Here is a 19,144-nt window from a genome sequence, read left to right on the forward strand (position 1 = left end):
ATGGGGAGCTCTCAGCCCAGGAGTTGGGAGGCCGATGAGATCAGCCACATCAGATTCTCTGGTGCTGTGTGGAGGGGAAGGCTGACCAGCTGTTCAGCAAAGACTAACAATTAGGGGCCTTGGGGATAGTCACCAATTTGAATGGGTGTCCCCAGAGGTCCACTGATTGCAGCTGATGGGACACTCCACCCTCCATCCCTCTTTCATCAGCATTAGTTTCACCCTGGAGAAACCCCCTGAGGCCTGCAGGGAAAATGTTTGATCACCTGGGGACAAGGTGATACACTTAGCAGGCAGGTGAGAGGTGGCACTGGTGCCAGCAGTGCCTCACTATCTTGGAGCCACTGTCATTCCTCTGTTTGGGCCAGGACTACTTCCCAGTCCCCTCCAGGATCATCAACCAGCAGAGCTATGGGCAGCCTATGGCTTTTGCTGCTGCTGCTATTTATTGGGAATGGAGCCCTTAATATGCCTGGTGAGTATCCACATATGTCCTTTCCATCTCTCCTTCTCTGGGGACTCTCAAAGCCCCTCTTCTGGCTTGCCAGAGAGGGGAAGAAGGTGGTAGAAGATCAGGTAGTATCCCAAGAAAGATCCTATAATATGAGCACAGGTCTTCATTATGGAGGAGAAAGAGGGTATTTGTAGGCTCCCCCTCTCTGTAAGCAAGCTGAGAAGGGCCACTTGAGGGAATCAGAGAAGTTTTAGAGAATTTAAATGACTTAACCAAGGATACATTTTTGCTGTATTCATGCTCCAGAGTCCAGGCTCTGAAACAATAGTCTGTCCTAGCGTGTACTTTCTCCATTGTCAGGAGGAACCTAGTAATTAGGGTATGGGTGGGGTGGGCACTAGAGCCAAACTGCTACCTGAAGAAACTAGGGGAAACTACTTAACCTCTCTGAGCCTCAATTTCCTTATCTTTAAAAAAGAAAGGACTTGCCTGACCAGGCGGTGGCGCAGTGGATGGAGTGTCAGACTGGGATGCAGAGGGCCCAGGTTCAAGACCCTTGAGGTTGCCAGCTTCAGCGCAGGCTCATCTGGTTTGAGCAAAGCTCACCAGCTTGGACCCATGGTCACTGGCTTGAGCAAGGGGTTACTCGGTCTGCTGAAGGCCCGCGGTCAAGGAACATATGAGAAAGCAATTAATGAACAAATAAGGTGTTGCAATGAAAAACTGATGATTGATGCTTCTCATCTCTCTCCGTTCCTGTCTGTCTGTCCCTATCTATCCCTCTTTCTGATTCTTTCTGTCTCTAAAGAAAATAAATAAGAGCCTGACCAGGTGGTGGCACAGTGGATAGAGCGTCGGACTGGGATGCGGAAGGACCCAGGTTCGAGACCCCGAGGTCGCCAGCTTGAGCGTGGGCTCATCTGGCTTGAGCAAAGAGCTCACCAGCTTGGACCCAAGGTCGCTGACTCCAGCAGGGGGTTACTCGGTCTGCTGAAGGCCCGCGGTCAAGGCACATGTGAGAAAGCAATCAATGAACAACTAAGAAGTCGCAACGCGCAACAAGAAACTGATAATTGATGCTTCTCATCTCTCTCCATCCCTGTCTGTCTGTCCCTGTCTATCTCTGCCTCTGTAAAAAAAAAAAAAAAAGAAAAAAGAAAATAAATAAGAAAAGATTTGTCAAGGGGGAAAATAGAATGGATTTATTGATGGTGAGCTTGATCCCTAGAATAAAGTTTCTGGGGTACAAAGACTAAATAAGCTTGGGGAGTACAAGAGACAGAGAACAGAGAGGTGATTCCCCAATGCCCACCGAGGATAGCACCTGAGTGGACAGGTAACTAAGTGGGAGTGTAGTTTGCGGTCCTTTAGGCTTTCTGCATAGGCTGGTTTCTCTTCCTAGAATCCTCAACTCCCTAGTACCCTTATGGAAAACTCTTATCTCCTTTAAGTCAACTAAGATATCACTGTTTCAATGAAGCCTACCCTGCCCATGCTATTCAAAATTGCATACTATCCTGCACTCATCCATTCTAATTCTTATTTCTTTCTTCTACTTGTCACCTCCTAACTATATACTATATTACAAGAGATCATTTACTTTTTTTTTTTAAATTTTTTAAAATTTATTTATTCATTTTTAGAGAGGAGAGAGAAAGACAGAGAGAGAGAAGGGGGGAGGAGCAGGAAGCATCAACTCCCATATGTGCCTTGACCAGGCAAACCCAGGGTTCTGAACCGGTGACCTCAGCATTCCCAGGTTGACACCCCATCCACTGCGCCACCACAGGTCAGGCGAGATCATTTACTTTTTGTTATTCATTGTCTCCCCTCACTCACAGAGAATAGGAGGTTTTGGTCTGTTTTGTTCAGTCATATTTTCTAATTCTCCCAAACACCTACAATAGAGCTGTGGAAGAATGTTATTCTGTCCACGGACTCGACATCACAGGTCTATTCAAAAAGTACCAATTATAGCCTGACCAGGCAGTGGTGCAGTGGATAGAGTATTGGACTGGGATGTGGAAGGACCCAGGTTCGAGACCCCGAGGTCACCAGCTTGAGCGTGGGCTCATCTGGTTTGAGCAAAGCTTGCCAGCTTGAGCCCAAGGTCGCTGGCTCAAGCAAGGGGTTACTCGGTCTGCTGAAGGCCTGCAGTCAAGGCATATATGAGAAAGCAATCAATGAACAACTAAGGTGTTGCAACACGCAACGAAAAACTAATGATTGATGCTTCTCATCTCTCCGTTCCTGTCTGTCTGTCCCTATCTATCCCTTTCTCTGACTCTCTCTCTCTCTGTGTCTCTGTAAAAAAAAAAAAAAAAAAAAAAAAAAGTACCAGTTATAGTGAAGGGGTTACATTTAGGTTATTGTCATCTTAAAATAAAGTCACCATTATAATATAGTGGACAGTTCAGATTGCTATCTCTGAATTCCTAGTTCAGAATTGTGTGTGTGTGTGTATTTGGGAGATAGAGAGTAAGAGAGAGGGACAGGCAGGAAGGAAGAGAGATGAGAAGCATCAATCCTTTTTTTTTTTAAAATTATTTATTTATTTTAGAGAGGAGAGAGAGAGAGAGAGAGAGAGAAGGGAGGAGCAGCAGGAAGCATCAACTCCCATATGTGCCTTGACCAGGCAAGCCCAGGGTTTTGAACCAGCAACCTCAGTGTTCCAGGTCGAGACTTTATCCACTGCGCCACCGCAGGTCAGGTGAGAAGCATCAATTCTTCATTGTGGCACCTTAGTTGTTCATTGATTGCTTTCTCATATGTGCTTTGACCAAGGGCTACAGCAGAGCAAGTGACCCCTTGCTCTAGTCAGTGGCCTTGGGCTTCAAGCCAGCAAACTTTGGGCTCAAGCCAGCGACCATGGGCTCATGCCTCTGATCCCGTGCTCAAGCCAGCAACCTTGGGGTTTTGAACTTGGCTCCTCTGTGTCCCAGTCCTATGCTATCCTCTGCGTCACCACCAGGTCAGGCCTTTAGTTCAGATTTTTTTTTTTTTTTTTTTTTGACAGAGACAGAGAGAGAGTCAGAGAGAGGGATAGATAGGGACAGACAGATAGGAATGGAGCCAATTCAAAATTTTTTCTTCCTTCCTTCCTTCCTCCCTCCCTCCCTCCCTCCCTCCCTCCCTCTCTCTCTCTCTCTCTCTCTTTCTTTCTTTCCTTTCTTTTGTATTTTTCCAAAGCTGGAAACGGAGGCAGTCAGACAGACTCCCGCATGCGCCCTACCGGGATCCACCCGGCACACCCACCAGGGGGCAATGCTCTGCCCATCTGGGGCGTTGCTCTGTCGCGACCAGAGCCACTCCAGCGCCTGGGGCAGAGGCCAAGGAGCCATCCCCAGCGCCCGGGCCATCTTTGCTCCAGTGGAGCCTCGGCTGCGGAAGGGGAAGAGAGAGACAGAGAGGAAGGAGAGGGGCAGGGGTGGAGAAGCAAATGGGCGCCTCTCCTGTGTGCCCTGGCCGGGAATCGAACCCGGGACTCCTGCACGCCAGGCCGACGATCTACCGCTGAGCCAACCGGCCACGGCCCAATTCAGAATTTTTGATGTCAGAGTTTCTACCAATCCCTACTTGCCACCAGTAACTGAAATCCCCCTTTCCAAATTTGAGCAGTTATTGCTAATAAGTGATCACTGATAAACTATGCTCAGTCAAAAAACAAATTTTATTGAAAAGACAGAGCTTTAGAGGAAAAAATAATGAAAAATAAAATGTCACCTCACCATGAACTACTATGAATTACTACCACTACAGTATCAAAATAATAATAGGAAGGTGAAGCCCTGGCCAGTTGACTCAGCAGTAGAGCATCGGCCCGTGTGGAGGTCCTGGGTTCAATTCCTGGTCAGGGCAAACAGGAGAAGTAACCATCTGCTTCTCCACCCCTCCCCCTCTCTCTTCTCTCTCTCTCTCTCTCTCTCTCTCTCTCTTTCTCTTTCTCTTTCTTCTCATTCCCTCCTCCAGCCATGGCTCAATTGAAGCGAGTTGGCCCCGGGCGCTGAGGTTGGCACCACGGCCGCCTCAGGTGCTAAAATGGCTTGGTTCTGAACAACCGAGTATCGCCCCCTCGTGGGCTTGCTGAGTGGATCCCAGTCAGGGCGCATGCGCAAGTCTGTCTGCCTCCCTGCCTCATATAAAAATGATAATGATAATAATAATAATAATAATGAGAAAGAGGAGAAGAAAGGAAAAGATAAAGGGGGAGAGAAGATTTTTTTATTTATTTTTTATTTATTTTTTAATTTTTTTAATTAATTTTTATTTATTTATTCATTTTTAGAGAGGAGAGAGAGACAGAGAGGGAGAGAGAGGAGAGAGAGACAGAGAGAGAGAAGGGGGGAGGAGCTGGAAGCATCAACTCCCATATGTGCCTTGACCAGGCAAGCCCAGGGTTTCGAACCGGCGACCTCAGCATTCCCAGGTCGACGCTTTATCCACTGCGCCACCACAGGTCAGGCGAGAGAAGATTTTTTTTAAAAGAAAGAAAAAGAAAAAGGGAGAAAAAAAGAAGAACAAAGGGGGCAGGGGACAAAAGTATGGTCTTCCTCCTAGGATTGAAGTGAAATAACGTATATTAAGTTCTCAGCAATAGACCCAGCAACTACAATGACACAGAATACCAGAGGGGAAATCAATGCTTGTCCATGGGCTTCTAACAATAGGTGACGCTGCCTCTCCCCACAGCTGCCAGTCAGTGACCGTCTCTGCTCTGGGGCCTGCAAGTCAACAGGGCCTCTCTGGAGGTGACGCTGGCCTTCAACCCATCCCGCTTGAACAGCGATACGGTCTACCTGCACGGCCGAGTGACCCTGTGTGTCAGGGAGGCGGGACACCCGTGCCAGCCGGCTAGCGGACAGCTCGGATGGGGGGTGCGGGTGGGGGGGTGGGGATGAGTGTTCCTGGAAGTTGCAGCAGCCTCCGCCTGTTGCAGCTTTGTGGCTGCCAGCAGGGGAGCCAGACTCCTGGCAATACGATCATCCTGGAAGCAGGACTAAGGAACGGCGTGGAGGACGGCTGTCCAGAATATTGGCCTATCCTACCCTGGGCGGGGCTTAGGGCGGGGCTTGTGGAGGTGCTTTACTGAAAGGGCGATATGTTGGAGCCTTAGGTTTTGTGGGTTGGTTAACTCACTGCGGCCTTCTGGGGTCTCCAGCAAAGGCCCGCCCTGGTTGGGGTGTGTAGGGGCCTTGCTACCCTTCGGCTTGTGTCTCCACAGACCTGTAGTTAGAAAAATGCGCCTGGGAAGAATGGCGCCTGGGCGCGCAATGACCCGGAGAACTGCGTGAGCTGCCTGGTGTTTGGACAGTATGAATAAGCGGTAACTGGATCATCTGGGGGGCCTCCCTAACTCCTCTTTCAGAGCTTCTCACTGATCTGCTCTGCAACTCCGAGGCCCCTCCTACCTTCGTTCCCTCTCACTCCTTCCGAAAACCATGTTTCCTCCCTAAGCCCATATCCTTCTGGCCTCTCCTGTACCCTGGAGAGGTTCCTCCCCTTACTCGGTCCCTTTCTTACCTTTTTTTTTTTTGTTCTTGTTGTTCTTTTAGTTCTCTTTAAATGCCGTCTCAGCTTCTCCTCCCATTCTCATGTTTCCTGCTATACCAGATCGTTCTCCCAATCTGTTAGTCCCTTGTGCCAGAGGGCTTTTTTTTTTAATTTTTAATTTTATTTTTTATTTTATTTTTTATTTTTTACAGAGACAGAGAGAGAGTCAGAGAGAGGGATAGTCAAGGACAGACAGATAGGAACAGAGATGAGAAGCATCAATCATCAGTTTTTCCTTGCGCGTTGTGACACCTTAGTTGTTCAGTGATTGCTTTCTCATATGTGCCTTGACCGTGGGCCTTCAGCAGACCAAGTAACCCCTTGCTCAAGCCAGCGAGCTTGGGTCCAAGCTGGTGAGCTTTTTTGCTTAAACCAGATGAGCCCACGCTCAAGCTGGCGACCTCGGGGTCTCGAACCTGGGTCCTTCCGCATCCCAGTCCGACGCTCTATCTACTGCACCACCGCCTGGTCAGGGCAGAGGGCTTTTGTATATCCTCCTTGCTGGTCCGGAAGAGTCTCATTTCTACTGAGAGGACCCGGCAGTCCTCTCAAGATCCCACCCCAAGGGAAAGCCTATCTCCTTAGTAAGTCTATTCTTATTAGAGGCAGGAGGCTCATCATTACACTCTTGTGAGTCCCAGCTTCAACAAGGGGTCAGCCTTTTTGCCCAATATTGCTGAAATGATGGGAGCTTGCTGCCTTTGTCCTGTCAGGATGGCTCCTCAAGCTTAATTTTCCTATGTGATTTCAGAGTCCAATGCCTCCAGCATCAGGAGTTCAGCAGGTTGGTACACAGGGATGGCACCAAGGCCTGTGGGTGCATACTGGGCTCTGGTATAGCTGATCTTGGATCCTGTTTCTGCTCAACTCTGTGACTTGGGAGAAGTCAGTTACCCTCCTGAAGTCAGTCCCAGGAAAGTGTTGTTGAAAGAATGAATGACTGGATTACTAAATAATTCCCAAAGTGGAATATCTAAGCCTAAAAAGATTCCCGGATTCTCAGAGCCACCTAATCCTGTTTTATAATTATTTCTTTCTTTCCTGCAGGAGCCTGGATGGCTATCTTTCTTCTGATGGTGATGGGCTGGATGCTGGGATAAAATCCTGTCCAGATACCTCCCCCGTCTCTAGCCCTTCGCCTTTAGTTTAGTTGCCTGAAGCAAGGGTGTTGTGGAGGAAGATTTAGGGAGAGGCAACTACAGTTTGGTAAAGAGTGTGGCTGCTGAACCTCAAGCTATACTTCCTCATCCCATCTTTCCTTCCATCTCTGGTATTCTTTCAAGGGCAAGACTGAGCCTCTCTATGGTCTGGGGCAGAACAGGATATAGCCAGAATACAGCAGGGAAGTCTATTTTGTCTGACTTCTTTTCTACATTATTTGACCACAAAGTTTAAGCACTTTATAAGGAGTGGCGTGTGTGTGGTCACCTTATCCTCTATGGGTCTCTGTTCCCCCTATATATTGATAAAATGCAAGTTTGATCAGATCATCGGTGCTTCAACATAGGAACTCTGACTCTTGTTCCAGGGAAAGTTCCTGAGTGTTGGCCAGCTGGCCCTAGATTTTTCTTCTGCAGCATAGGCAAGATTTCAGAATTAGGATTAGTAATGTATCCTGACCATTAAATATTTATAAACTCCCCCTTTCTAGTAGCAGTGTTTGTGCTGTCATTTATTCAAATAGGTTGGAATATACTCTGTACTTGTACCTGTGTTAGGCCCTGGACACGTACCAGTACACAAGATAGCCTTTGAGTTTACAGAAAGGACAGCTGAGTGCAGGAAGTAGGTGGTATGGGCCAGGAAACATGACAGGCTTAATAAGTTGGCACGGTCACAAAATCCTAAGAAGACCCTGTGCCTCTTTTTGGTTGTTTTACTTTTGAAATTCTACTTTTTTTTTTTTGTATTTTTCTGAAGCTGGAAACGGGGAGAGACAGTCAGACAGACTCCCGCATGCGCCGGACCGGGATCCACCCGGTACGCCCACCAGGGGCGATGCTCTGCCCCTCCGGGCATCGCTCTGCCGCAACTAGAGCCACTCAAGCGCCTGGGGCAGAGGCCAAGGAGCCATCCCCAGCGCCCAGGCCATCTTTGCTCCAATGGAGCCTTGGCTGCGGGAGGGGAAGGGAGAGACAGAGAGGAAGGGGGGGGGTGGAGAAGCAAATGGGCGCTTCTCCTATGTGCCCTGGCTGGGAATCGAACCCGGGTCCCCCACACGACAGGCCGACGCTCTACCGCTGAGCCAACCGGCCAGGGCCTCTACTTTTTATTGATATCTATAATCATTTTAGAAATTTCTTGGGAAAATATGTTGGTACAAGCAATAAAATAAAGGTTAAATTTAACTATCTTGCCCTAGCTAGATAACTTGGTTGGTTAGAGCATCCTCCTGAAATGTGGAGGTTGCCTGTTTGATCCCTGCTCAGGGCACATACAAGAACAGATCAAGTATTTCTCTCTCTTCTGTCTCTCTCTCTCTCTCTCTCTCTCTCTCTCTCTTTCCCTCTTCTCTCTCTAAAGCCAATAAATAAATTTTAAGCAATTTTAACAGTTGTAATGTTCTAGTTAAAAAAACTTTTCTTGTCATTTAATGCTTTAACAGCTCCTGAAAATAATTAAGTCAAATGATTAATCCATATTATTTTTTCTTATACATCAAAGTCACATGTTTACTAAATCAGTACAATTAATTACATTTCATTGGGAATTCATACTGACTTTACAAGTCTGGAGTAAACCATTTAAATAGCCCTGTTGGCAAAGGCATTAACCCTTGCCCTTAATTAAAATATAACCTGAAGAATAAAGGCAAAATATTATTGACTATACTATGCTGAAATATCTCAAGAAGAAAATAGAATGAAACAACCCTGACCAGATAGTTTAGTTGGTTAGAGCATCATCCCACAGTGCAGAGGTTGCTGGTTCCATCTCTGGTTAGGGCACATACAGGAGCAGACCTATGTTTCTGTCTGTCTCTATCCCTTCCTCTCTGAAATAATTTTTTTTTAAAAGAAAGAAAATAGGATGAAACTGAATTAAGTGAATAAAAAAGCTATTGAATTTCAACTATACTTAGTTGTCCATGTTAAAAAAAGCCTCTGTTCAGTGTGACAGTAGATACTTATAAAATAAACCACCAGACACTCTGGCTGGCTGGATGGCTAGGTTGGTTGGAGCACTGTCCCAAAATGCAGAGGTTGCCAGTTTGATCCATGGTCAGGGCACATACAGGAACAGGTTAATGTTCCTGTCTTTCTCCCTTCTTTCTTTAAAATCAATAAATTAGCCTGACCAGGCGGTGGCACAGTGGATAGAGCATCGAACTGGGATGCAGAGGACCCAGGTTTGAGACCCTGAGGTCGCCAGCTTGAGGGCAGGCTCGTCTGGTTTGAGCAAAAAGCCCACCAGATTGAACCCAAGGTTGCTGGCTCCAGCAAGGGGTTACTCGGTCTGCTGAAGGCCCACAGTCAAGGTACGTATGAGAGCAATCAATGAACAGCTAAGGTATTGCAACGCGCAGTAAAGGACTGGTGATTGATGCTTTTCATCTCTCTCCGTTCCTGTCTGTCTGTCCCTGTCTATCGCTCTCTCTGACTCACTCTCTGTCTCTGTCAAATAAATAAATAAAAATAAATAAAAATAAACACATAAAATCAATAAATTAAAAATAATAATGATAATAAACAACCAGACAACGTTTAATGCATGTGAAAGCAGTAGTTCTTATAATTAAGATGCAGTTAGTTTTATTTTCTCATTGTCTTTTTTGACTAAATTGGGTGGGCATATCTGGGCAACTTGAGTCCTTTTTTAGCCATTTCAGGTGGTAATTCCATTAATATATTTTATTAAAATATGCAGCAAGTCTTTTTAAAATAATAGGGTAACTGGGCCCTGGCCGGTTAGCTCAGTGGTAGAGCGTCGGCCTGGCGTGCAGGAGTCCTGGGTTCGATTCCCAGCCAGGGCACACAGGAGAAGTGCCCATCTGCTTCTCCACCGCTCCCCCTCTCCTTCCTCTCTTGTCTCTCTCTTCCCCTCCCGCAGCCAAGGCTCCATTGGAGCAAAGTTTGCCCAGGTGCTGAGGATGGCTCTGTGGCCTCTGCCTCAGGCGCTAGAATGGCTCTGGTCGCAACAGAGCGACGCCCCAGATGGGCAGAGCATCGCCCCCTGGAGGGCGTGCCTGGTGGATCCCGGTTGGGCGCATGCAGGAGTCTGACTGCTTCTCTGTTTCCAACTTCAGAAAAATACAAAAAAAAAATTAATAATAATAATAGGGTAACTGAAGACTTAAGAATATCTCATACCGCCTGACCTGTGGTGGCGCAGTGGATAAAGCGTCGACCTGGAAATGCTGAGGTCGCCGGTTCGAAACCCTGGGCTTGCCTGGTCAAGGCACATATGGGAGTTGATGCTTCCAGCTCCTCCCCCCTTCTCTCTCTCTCTGTCTCTCTCTCTCTTCTCTAAAAAAAATGAATAAATAAAATTAAAAAAAAAAAAAAAGAATATCTCATACCAAAAAATTGATTGTGAATATTCTCTGAAATTTACACCAAAAATCTTTGTTAAAATATAAATGAAGAGCCTCACCAGGTGGTGGGACAGTGGATAGAGCACTGACCTGGGATCCTGAGGACCCAGGTTTGAAACCTTGAGGTCACCAGCTTGAGCATGGGGTCGCCAGCTTGAGCATGAGATCATAGACATGATCTCATGGTTGCTGGTTTGAGCCCAAGGTTGCTGGCTTGAGAAAGGGGTCACTGGTTCAGCTGGAGCCCGCCCCCCCCCCCATCAAGGCACTAATGAGGAAGCAATCAATGAACAACTAAACAGTGCCACAACCACGAGTTAATGCTTCTCATTTCTCTCCCTTCCTGTCTATTCCTGTCTGTCTCTCTCACTAAAGAATCTCTCTCTCTCTATATATATATATATATATAGAGAGAGAGAGAGAGAGATATCTGTATTTATTTATTTAACTGAAGGAGTCATTCACATTTTAAAATTGGTAGTATGAGCCTGACCAGGCGGTAGCACAGTGGATAGAGCGTTGGACTGGGATGCGGAAGGACCCAGGTTCGAGACCCTGAGGTCGCCAGCTTGAGGGCGGGCTCATCTGGTTTGAGCAAAAAGCTCGCCAGCTTGGACCCAAGGTCGGTGGCTTCAGCAAGGGGTTACTCAGTCTGCTGAAGGCCCGCGGTCAAGGCACATTTGAGAAAGCAATCAGTGAACAACTAAGGTGTCACAACGAAAAACTGATGATTGATGCTTCTCATCTCTCTGTTCCTTTCTGTCTATCCCTCTCTCTGACTCTCTCTCTGTCCCTGTAAAAATAAATAATTAAAATTGGTAGTATGATAAGTTCCTTTTAAAATATAGATAATGTTGGAGAAAACTATAGAAATGTACTACTGTATTTGCCATTTGTAAATTTATATTTTCTTAAATTTTATTTTTCAATTACAGTTGACATTCAATATTATTTTATTGCCATTTGTAAATTTAAATCTCAGCATTTTCACTGTTTCCAGTCAGTGTTTTCTCTTCCATTCTCTGCATCAGCTCTTCAGATCCTCCTGATTCTTTGAAGTCTTCTACATGTCCCTGTTCCCTCCCTCCTCACAGATGTTTTTCACAAAAGAAATAGAAGCTATAGAGCGGATGTTTCCACCACCTGCCAGTCTACTTCCTACCCACCAGTCCACAATTATTCATTTAGACACCTATCCTTACCATTAATATTTTAACAACTTTTAATTTCAGAGATTATCCCCTATATTCATCTATCATATCATACCCAGATTCATTATCCATGAAATCTGTTTTGTGCTTCTATATTCTTAAAGTATGAGGGCAGGAGATAGAGCCCTGGGGCACATCCCCAGAGTCCTTCTAGAGCAGTGGTCCCCAACCTTTTTTGGGCCACAGACCGGTTTAATTTATTTTATTTTATTTTATTTATTCATTTTTAGAGAGGACAGAGAGAGGGAGAGAGAGAGACAGAGAGAGAGAGAAGGGGGAGGAGCTGGAAGCATCAACTCCCATATGTGCCTTTACCAGGCAAGCCCAGGGTTTCAAACCGGCAACCTCAGCATTTCCAGGTTGACGCTTTATCCACTGCGCCACCACAGGTCAGGCATCACGGACCGGTTTAATGTCAGAAAATATTTTCACGAACCGGCCTTTAGGGTGGGACGGATAAATGTATCACATGACCGAGACAAGCGTCAAGAGTGAGTCTTAGATGGATGTAACAGAGGGAATCCGGTCATTTTTTAAAGATAAAACATCGTTCAGACTTAAATATAAATAAAACGGAAATAATAAGTTATTTTTTCTTTCTCTGCAGACTGGTACCAAATGGCCCACTGACTGGTACCAGTCCGTGGCCCAGGGTTTGGGGACCACTGCTCTAGAGTGAATTTGAACCAGTAATTAAAGTTCTTTAGTCTGGTTCTCCAAAGTTAAGAAAGAAATCACATAACTTTTTAATGCCTCTCTCTCCCAAATCAGTTTTCCAGGTGTCCTTCAGCTGATGGCTTTGTCCTCCTTTTAAACAATTTCCAAGGATGATTATTAAATATTCATTTTTTTAAAAAAAATTTATTTATTCACTTATTCCCTACAGAGACAGAGTGAGTCAGAGAGAGGGATAGACAGGGACAGACAGACAGGAACAGAGAGAGATGAGAAGCATCAATCATTAGTTTTTCATTGCACGTTGCAACACCCTAGTTGTTCATTGATTGCCTTCTCATATGTGCCTTGACCGCGGGCCTTCAGCAGACCGAGTAACCCCTTGCTGGAGCCAGCAACCTTGGGTCCAAGCTGGTGGGCTTTTCCTCAAACCAGATGAGCCCGCGTTCAAGCTGGCTACCTCGGGGTCTTGAACCTGGGTCCTTCCGCATCCCAGTCCGACGCTCCATCCACTGCGCCACCGCCTGGTCAGGCTAAATATTCATTTTAAATTTTTTCCTTGATTTGATAGAGAAGCATCAACTCGTTCTACTTAGTTGTGCACTCATTGATTGCTTCTTCCACGTTCCCTGACCTAGGAGGGAACCCTCCACCTCAGCCCTCTGGGATAACGCTTTACCCACTGAACAAGCCGGTCAGAGTTCTTAAATATGTATTGATGCAAACGAACTTAGTTCCTTTTCCTGGGGAATGAATTTGGGAAGGAGGGCAAGATTGATCCTTCAACCAGAATCCTGGTCACAACCTGACCACTGACTAACCCAACCGTCAGCTGAATCTACACCCTATCTACTGGTCACAACCTGACCCCAAGCTTCAGGTGGGAGTACTAATTGGGAGTGGGGAATGGAAGGAGGGTGGGGCAAATTGAAAGAGATTCCCTAAGTATTTGCCCTGGCCACCAGCTTCTCCATCTACATATCCCAAGCAAGCTCCAGGCTGGGTGGACAGACTGCCCAGAGGAGATAACCCTGCAAGGCACAGGTCAGAAGGCTCGGAGAGTTGGCGGGGTCATGCGCAGAGAGACCCGTCCGCTCTAGGCGAGGGATAGCGTGCAGGGGCGGGACACCGGCACGTCCTGACTCCTGATTGGTCGCAGACGGGCAGAAGGGGGCGGTGCGCGCTCTGAAGTGCGCGGCCTGGAGGGCGTGTAACGGCCGTTAGAAGAGCTGAGGGAAGGAATCGCCGCCAGCGGCCGACGTGTTGGCTGCAGTTGGTGTCCCTGAGTGAGGCATTTCGCTGTCCGCTTTCGGGCCCACGTAAGTCCTCCTCTCTTTGGAAACCCAGGTTGGACTGACAAACTCTACCCCACCTTGGGGAGCCTTGGAAGACCCTCTGACACACACGACCTACCTTCGTAGGGGGGTGGGGGGTGGGGTCAAAGGAGAGCGAAAGCGCATGCGCAGAGCGACTGAGCGGTCTCCCTCGGTCTTTTAATTCACCAGCTTCCCAAAATATTGCGGCTCACACCTTCCACGTGTTTATGGCCTTGCTTTCTACTCTGTCGTAATTCACGCCACAGCCGTTGCTGTACCTATTTGAAGGACAGGCCCTGCGCCAGTTGGACGGCAGGAAGCTGGGCTTGCCGTCGTGCAGCGCACGGTCCCGGGAGAAAGGAGCCGTCAGGCGGGTGATGACTCGGTCAGCGCTCAGTAGTGTAAGGTGGGAGTGCGAGGAGCACAGAATTCAAGGCGCCGATGTGGTCTGACAGGGCAGGGAGCCCTTCCTGAGGAAGTGAAGTTTGAGCTGAGACTTGAAGAATAAATAGTTAAGGTTGGGGCACTTGTGAAGGCCCTAGGCTAGAGTTTCTAGGCCAGGGTGAGTTTGCTCTCCACGGGATATTTGACCACGTGTGAAGATTTTTTGATGTCCACAACTCGGGGACTGCTTCTGGCATCTAGTGGGTAGAAAGTCAGGGATGCTACTAAACATCCTACAGTGAACGGCACAGCCCTTACAACAAACGCTTCTCCGACCTAAACTGTCCGTAGTGCTGAGATAGAGGAACCCTGCTCTAGACAGGAAGGAGCTGGTGCGTTTAGTGCAGGGGTCGGGAACCTATGGCTCGCGAGCCAGATGTGGCTCTTTTGATGGCTGCATCTGGCTCGCAGACAAATCTTTAATAAAAAAAATAATTACAAAAATATAAAATATTCTCATCTATTACAATCCATTTATTTCCTACCGCTCATGTTCATGGTTGTGGGTGGCTGGAGCCAATCACAGTTGTCCGGGACAACTCCAAATTTTTATTGGATAATGCATAACGTATACAGGTCATTGTATGGCTCTCACAGAATTACATTTTAAAATATGTGGCGTTCATGGCTCTCTCAGCCAAAATGGTTCCCGACCCCTGCTTTAGTGTGTTACAATGTAATTTGTTCAATGGAGGGTATTTAGTCCTTTATACCACTCCATCTCATGACTGACAGCCAGGCAGATAGTAGGCACTCAGTAAATTTTGGCTGATGAATTGAATACCCTGTGTGAGGTAGGAAGGGGAGGTGATACAAGGGTGAGTAAGATAACCATGCCTCATTACTTGCCCTTAGGCCTTGTCTGTTTTATAGTGATCTGGTGGTGGTGTATGTTTCAGGCCTTGTTCTTTGTCAAGGCAACTTCTTGGCAATGATTTGGCTTCTCTTTAGATCTGGTGTAATGAATGATTAAGGCCATGAAAATAGTGTGATGGTGTGAGATTCTTAATGTGTTTGTCAGCTGTCTGTGATCCCTTCAAATCCTCTCCTGTCTTGATGTGGTTCTCTCAACAGCTGCTACGTTCCACTCTAAGATTATAATTCTTTGAGGGGAGAAATACTTATAACAGGCAAAATTTAATTTTTGAGTAGCAACTTGGGAAACAGAGCCTGGGTGGTGACCAAGGGCAAAGTGAATAAATTACATGAGCTGTCCCTTTCTCTTAACTGCTCTGGGGCTTGCAGATCTGGCTGTGTCTGAGGCAGAATCTTCAATTTGTAGTGCCTTAAAACTTCCTTTATTTCTCATTGTCACACACAGAAAGAATGCTGTTTTAGACTCCTGTAGCATTAGAGACAGTCCTGGCTTTGAAGCCTTTTCCTAGCCCTTCACCTCTCTAAATTTTTATGTCTTCATCTAGAAAATGAGGTAATGATAACTACCTTATAGATTTGATGTGAGCATTAAATACAAGACATGACACATACAGAGTTTATGTAGCACAGTGCTTAATGGACAGTAAGTACTGAGTACATACTAAGTATTGAATGAGTGAATATTTTTGTAGTTTAAAAGGCTTTGAAAAAAGGCTTTGAAGATAGAAGTAATCCATATTGGGTGCTATTTTTGTGTCTTCTTCATTCACTTCTACCTTTCTTGGCTGTATAATTGGTTATTTGTGTTCCTTCTTGTACCTTCATTTCTCTTGCTTTTATTTCAGGAAATGTCTTACCTTCTTCAAATAGTCCTCAAAATTTCTACCAGTAGCTCATCTACTTCTGAACTTAGTAGGAACAAGTCAAGAATTATTTCTTTTGTGCTAAAAAACTTATTTGTTTCTAGAGAGAGGAAGGAAGAGAGAGAGGGAAGGAGAGACAGAAACATCGATCTGTTCCTGTATGTACCCGACTGGGGATTGAACCAGCAACCTCTGCACATTGGCATTATGCTCTAACCAACTGTGCCATCCAACCAGGGCTCTTTGTGGGAGTTCTTAATTGAGATGTAGTTCACATACCATAAAATTTAATTTTATGTGTGTACAGTTCAGTGGTTTTAGTATATTCACAGGGTTATGTAGCCATCACCACTATCTAATTGTAGAACATTTTGGTCATCCTGGAAATAAATCCCATATCCATTAGCATTCACTGCTCCCCCCCCCCCCCCCCCATGGCCCTCCTTTTAGTCCCTGGCTACGGTGGACTACTGTCTCTGGATTTTCCAATTCTAGACATTTCATATAAATGGAATCATACAATATATGACATTTTGTGTTGGTTTATTTCATTTAGTATAATGTTTTCAATGTTTATTTCTAATTTAACATGTATCGGTACTGCATTTTTTTTTTTTTTTTTATAATTTTGTTTATTGATTTTACAGAGGGGCAGGGAGAAGTATCAACTCATGGTTATTTCACTTTAGTTGTTCATTGATTGCTTGTCATATGTACTTTGACTGGGTAAGCCCAGGGTTTCGAACCAGCGACCTCAGCATTACGGGATGATGCTTTATCTACTGCGCCACACAAGTCAGGCACTTCGTTCCTTTTTATTGCCACATTTATTTATCTATTCATAAGCTGATGGAGATTTGAGTTCTTTCTACTTTTTGGCTATATAATTCTATGAAGATTCATGTACAAGATTTTGTGCGGGCCTTTGTTTTTATTTCTCATGAATCTATATCTAGGAGTGGAACTGCTGAGTCATAAGGTAACTTTGTTTAACTGAGAGTTATCTTGTCATCCTATTTCTGATTTTTCTAAATTTGGAAAGGTCTTAGAATCCAGTGGGCCTATCATTTTGTTCTACCTTAAAATACAGGTGAAGGATTTTGATACTGGCTGTGTGATATCACTAGTAGGTAGGTAATCTAATCCTTCTGTGTCGCCATTAATTTACTGAATGGTACTTGGCGGTAAGTTGAAGCGTTTATTATTGAACAAACTTCTCTTGTCCAATTTGTGAAGACCTGGAATTTCTCTGGTAAATGCAGTGAATGTGAGGGTTTAAGTTGTTGTTACTAAGAGAAAACTATAGAGGTCAGTAAAGTACATTAGAGAAATAGTAACATACAGCTTTTCTTTCCTTTGAAAGTTTTAATTTCACCTCTTAAGAATTGTTCTGTCATCAAAGAACAAAAGTCCCAGACTCTTTGGGGGCTCTTATGAGTTCAAAGTTTCTAAATTTATACTTTATCCTCCAGGATCTGTACTGTGCCACTTTTTATTGACATAAACTGCCAAGTATAATTTAAAAAACTTAATAAAACACCTGACCTGTGGTGGCGCAGTGGATAAAGCATCAACCTGGAATGCTGAGGTCACTGGTTCGAAACCCTGTGTAGGGCCAGGGGCCAATGGCATGTAGGTTCACATTGGATTCAGGCAGACAGTAAAGGAACTGTGGAGCTGGGAAATGGTGGGCCATTCTGTTTTATTAGAGTCTCGTAACAGTGGAAGAGCCAGCTGGCAGGGAAAAATGCTTCCCTCTCTCTCTCAGGACCCCCAAGCCAAAACTCCAGGCTCAAATCCCCTTCTCTGGCAAACAATAGTAAACAATTGCCCCTCCTAATGGAGGCAGACAATCTGCAATTTGCAATCTGCCGCCCTGAAGGCAAGCTCCTACAGCCTTACAGAGACTGTACCACATGATGCTGCCCTGTGCTAATGCACCAATCAGGCAAAATATAAGCGAGCAAGCCTATTATATATTTGTAACGCACGTGTTTGCCCAACACCCTGGGCTTGCCTGGTCAAGGCACATATGAGAAGCAACTACTATGCTTGATGTTCCCGCTCTGCCCCCCCTTCTCTCTTCCTGTCTCTAGAATCAATAAATAAAATCTTTTAAAAATAATTTAATAAAGCACTTGATATGTGTCAGGCATTGTTGTAAATTTTATATGAAATAGCATGAATTATGTCCTGTCTTTATCCTCATTTAATTTTTTTTTTTTTTTTTTTGTATTTTTCCGAGATTGGAAACTGGGAGGCAGTCAGACAGACTCCGCATGCGCCCCACCGGGATCCACCCGGCACGCCCACCAGGGGGGGATGCTCTGCCCATCTGGGGCATTGCTCTCTTGCAACCAGAGCCATTCTAGCGCCTGAGGCAGAGGCCATAGAGCCATCCTCAGCTCCTGGGCCAACTTTGCTCCAATGGAGCCTTGGCTGCGGGAGGGGAAGAGAGAGACAGAGAGGAAGGAGAGGGGGAGGGGTGGAGAAGCAGATGGGCGCTTCTCCTGTGTGCCCTGGCCGAGAATCGAACCCGGGACTCCTGCACGCTCTACCACTGAGCCAAATGGCCAGGGCTTAAATTTTTTTTAAAAATTGATTTCTAGAGAGAGTGAGAGAGAAAGTGGGAGAGGGGATACATGGGAAACATCAACTCATAGTAGTTGCTTCCCATAGTTTCTGAGTGTCTTGACCCAGCAAGCCCAGAGTTTGACTGGCCACCTCAGTATTCCAGGAAAACATTTTATCCACTGTGCCACAACAGGTCAGACATTCTCATTTTGATATGAAGGAACTGAGACACAGAGATATTAAGAAATTTGCCCCAGGCCTGACCAGGCGGTGGCGCAGTGGATAGAGCATTGGACTGGGATGTGGAGGACCTAGGTTCAAGACCCCGAGGTTGCCAGCTTGAGCGCGGGCTCATCTGGTTTGAGCAAAAGCTTACCAGCCTGGACCCAAGGTTGCTGGCTTGAGCAAGGGGTTACTCGGTCTGCTGTAGCCCCACGGTCAAGGCACATACAACTATTGATCGACTTACGACCTATGCAACTTAATGACCATTCGACTTTACGACCACAATCGCTAGCCACGACTGCTCTGCATCTGGCAACGCAAGCGTTGCCCAGCTGGGCCACGACAGTGCGGACCAGCTTCCGGCAGCACTACCATCTCCGCGTGCACCATTTCAACTGTTATCCCAGACTTGGTACAGGAAT

The 19,144-nt window shown here is 46.0% G+C and overlaps 2 protein-coding genes across 3 annotated transcripts in view; one reads left to right on the plus strand and one right to left on the minus strand.

Annotated features, from left to right (window-relative positions):
- Positions 1 to 19,144, minus strand: part of PAQR7 (progestin and adipoQ receptor family member 7) — a 373,180-nt gene that overhangs the window by 329,275 nt on the left and 24,761 nt on the right. The gene's annotated exons all lie outside the window — the stretch shown is intronic.
- CEP85 (centrosomal protein 85) overlaps positions 13,630 to 19,144 on the plus strand; it is a 44,234-nt gene continuing 38,719 nt past the window's right edge. For both annotated transcript variants that reach the window (XM_066375487.1, XM_066375488.1), the window contains exon 1: positions 13,630 to 13,743. The gene's annotated coding sequence lies outside the window, so the exon portion shown is untranslated. The remainder of the gene's footprint in view (positions 13,744 to 19,144) is intronic.

Source organism: Saccopteryx leptura, chromosome 3 (assembly GCF_036850995.1).
Source record: "Saccopteryx leptura isolate mSacLep1 chromosome 3, mSacLep1_pri_phased_curated, whole genome shotgun sequence".
Classification (NCBI taxonomy): Eukaryota; Metazoa; Chordata; class Mammalia; order Chiroptera; family Emballonuridae; genus Saccopteryx; species Saccopteryx leptura.